Raw genomic sequence first — 3,895 nt, 5'->3', positions numbered from 1 at the left:
TAGGGATGTGTCTGTTGCAAGGATTTTCTCCCATTTTGTTAGTTGTCTTTCACCTGTGTTTATGGGGTGGTATTTTCCCCCACGCTTTATATTTATTTTTATGTGGTCAGATTATCTATCTTTTCTTTTACTGCCTCTGTATTTTAGGTCGTTGTCTCAACACTGAGATCGAAGAGGAATTTACTTATTTCTAGTACTTGTATAGTTTTATGTTTTACATTTATATAAATCTGATACATTTAGAGTTTATTCTTTTGTATGACATGAAATAGATCTAACTGTACCATTTTTTTTTCTAAATGGTTACCCATTTGTCCTGACACCATTAATTAAAAAGTCCATCTCTGCCTCAGTGAATTAAGACATCACTTTTATCGTATAATAAATTGCTCAGTGTCTCCTTTAAAAAATTAGTTTTTGTTCTTTTTGTTCTTTGTCGTGGTGTGGCTTGTCTTATGCTGTCTGTTCATTGCCTGTGGCCACAAATAGCATCCCAGATTGGTGTTTGTTCTTCTGAAAGTATAGTTAATTGTTAATTATTGCACCAGTAGTCTTGAAAGCTAGAGAAATGTACCCTCTGGCTATGTATTTATAAAACACTGTTACCCAAATTGAACCCAAAGCTATGAGATGTTGCTCCTTCTGTCCATATGTTATCAGTATCTGTTATAATGTAAAATCATGAGGCTGAAATGAAGCTTTCTAAAATTACTCTCAGTGCTACTTTGGAAGCGCTGTCTTGAAACCTTGAAGAATGACCTCAGGAGCACCAGCTTTATTAGGGTTTGTTGTCTTTGGCTCCTTGACTTGTTTTCTTAATTCAGCTGCTGGATCTAGGTAGACAAACTGTAATACTGCGATTACTGCCAGAGTAGAGTCATTAGAATTATGAGGTCATTTAACTTTTGTGTGCACCTGCATCTGGAATCCAAAGTTGCCTGGCAACAATGATATCCTTGTTAAAATACAGAAGACCTGGAACAAAATCCAGACATTGTCCTTCCAGAATGACTTTAACATTGAAGTGAGGAAGAATGCCATCTGACAGACTCCTCCTGTTTTCAAAATAAACAGTGAACAGTTTGGAGAAATAGATTCGTGAAGGCTGTTGCAATATAACCTTTCCCCATTTTCTAAGGTGTTTAATTAGTACTGTAGGTCTGGCTTTGCTTACAAAGCACCCTGAATTCTTGGTCTTCAAATTTCAGAGTGTGAAGAAAGTGCTGGAAAGCCAGAGGAGCCTTAATTTCTTGTCTTTGTGTTGTTCTTTTGATACTGACTTCTTTATTTTTTTTCCCTCTGTGTTTTGGCCACACAGCATGCAGGACCTTAGTTCCTCAACCAGGGATGGAACCTGTTCCCCCTGCAGTGGGAGCACAGAGTCTTAACCACTGGGCCGCCGGGGAAGTCCCGATACTGACTTAAAGTGAAGAAGAAAGGCGCAGTGAAAAATGAAGCCCTGGCGCTAGTACAGTGAATTTTCTTTTACAGGCATGTTATTCATGATCTTGACCTCCAGAGGGAGCAAGAGGGTTATAGTTAAGTAATACTAATTCCTGAAAAAAAAAAAGATTTCCTCTTTCTCCTTGCCTCCCATCCTCTCCCTCCTCTCTTTTTCATTTTTCTCTTCCCTTTGTCTTTTCCTTCCACCCTGCATTTTGAAGAATGATGTGCTCCTCACCAGTTTCTATTTTCCTGGTACTTTAACGTGACATTCACGTAGGTTTCCCTAAATCTTTATTAAGCCTGTCTGTCTCCAGGTTGTCAGACATCCACTTCCTGATGATGGAGATCTCTTACTGTTTCAGGAGAGTGATTCTAAAGGAATCTAGATGGAAATGGGTTTCCGTAGGTGGGGTTATTTCTTTGGAAGTAGTATATTCATCCTTTCACCCCCATCCCTCCACTCTGCCACCTCCCCTTATTTAGTGAGAGGAGGCCTATGCATTCTTCTCCCCTTGCTCCTACCCAGCAACAAAAACGTCTGAGTGTATGGTGAAAAACCAGACCCAGAGCTTAGGTCTTTTTCAACAGTTAGACAACCCAGCCTCCAGGTAGCTTCTGGCTGAGAGGTTGGTCCATAACCAGCTCCTTTTTTGAGAATAAAGGGAGGACGTGCTTTGTTGCTTGTTGGTCTCCTGCTTGCGCAGAGCATTTGCTCCATGATGATAGGTCCCAAATGTATTTGTTGCTTTCTCTGGTATAGACGTCTACAGAATGCATGGCCTAGTTCCAACATACACATGCTCGCTCTCCTCTGTGGTTATCACTAAAATCAAGTGGGTTTGTGTTGCCTGCATCTGCACCTTAAATCTTATGCTGCCTCTGAGAGCTTGCCTTGAGAGAGGTTTGGATTGGGTCAGGATTTCTCCTCCCTGTCCTGACATGGCTTGGCCTACAGAAGCTTCCAGCCCTGGTACAGTCGTGCATGGACCGAGCCTTTTTTCATCCCAAGGTTGGGCTTTATGTACCATCTGTATGTTGGTGATTTCCAAATTATTATTATCACTTCTGACCCCCCATTCTTAGTGGCCTGTTGAACATTATCCCTTGGATGTCTAACTGAAATTTCAAATTAACTAGATGCAAAACAACATCTTTGACTTATCCTACCCCAAACCTGTTTCTTCCCCAGGATTCTCCATTCCAGAAGAGTGGACCACTGTCTGTCTGTTACTCACATAGGAGTCATTCTTGGTTTCCCATTGTCTTCACCCCTTACCTTCTAATTCATCAGCCAATTCTATTAGTTCTCCTTCTGAAATATTTTCCACACCTGCCTACTTTTCTCCCCCTTTCCTGCTCTCTCCTCCACTTCCACTAGGTAGCAAGCTGTACTTACCTGTCAGCTAGACTGTTAAGATAGCTGCTCAACAATGGAATGTAACGATTGGCTCTCTGCATTCCCTTGAGTCTCAGCTAAGATGTCACCTCCTCAGGGAGGCCTTCCCTGACTGCCCACCATGCACTGCCCACGCCTGCATCCTGCCTCCTGCCTTTCACTCTTTGTTGTTTTTGTTTAGTCACGAAGTTGTGTCTGGTTCTTTGCAACCCCATGGACTGTAGCCTTCCAGGCTCCTCTGTCCACGGGATTTCCCAGACAAGAATGCTGCAGTGGGTTGCCATTTCCTTCTCTAGGGGATCTTCCCAATCCAGCGATCAAACCCGCGTTTCTTGCATTGCAGGCAGATTCTTTACCACTGAGCCACCTGGGAAACCCACCTTCCACTCTTTATCACGACGTGTTTTTAATTTCTTACATTACAGTGACCATAGTCCGACACTGTCTTTTGTTTCGTGTTTGTCTCTTCTAACTAGGTTTTAAGCCAAGAGCAGAAGGAATCTTGTCTGTTTTATGCCTCACTGTGTCCCTAGCACCCAGAACAGAGCTTTTATGTAGTAGGCAGACAATAAATGTTTTTTTTGAGAAATGAATGAACTGATTTTTCTGGCTCCTGAGAAGCCTGGATGTCAGGGTGACATGTGTGTGGAGGTGCCACCAGCAAATCAGGAAGTTGTCTCCTTTCCTTAAACCTTCATTACATCAGGTGCCAAGAATATTTCTGAGGTACTATTTGTTAACTAGCTCAACCACCAATACAGGAAGTAGAAAAGATAATAATTGTGTTTCAGATTAAGCTCTTTTCATGCAATCATGGAAATGCATCCTCTCCCTCTGTTGCCTTTAGCCTAGTTCAGGTGTATCCAATCTCAGCTGAATAAGGAAAGCTGGTTTGTGTTTCTTTTAAATCCTGAGCCCATGGAACTGGGGGTGGTGCCAAAAGAATATAAAAAAGCTTCTTTCATGCCAGAAAATGGAGAGTGGGCTCTGAGAGGGCTATGTTGGAATGCTCAGGCTGCATAAAAATACTAAGATGAGTGCTAGGCAGTGGAG

This window comes from Bos grunniens, chromosome 10 (genome assembly GCF_055505025.1).
Source record: "Bos grunniens cultivar Pamir isolate PY7600 chromosome 10, Bosgru_T2T1.0, whole genome shotgun sequence".
NCBI lineage: Eukaryota > Metazoa > Chordata > Mammalia > Artiodactyla > Bovidae > Bos > Bos grunniens.
Note: the sequence above shows the minus strand (reverse complement) of the source record.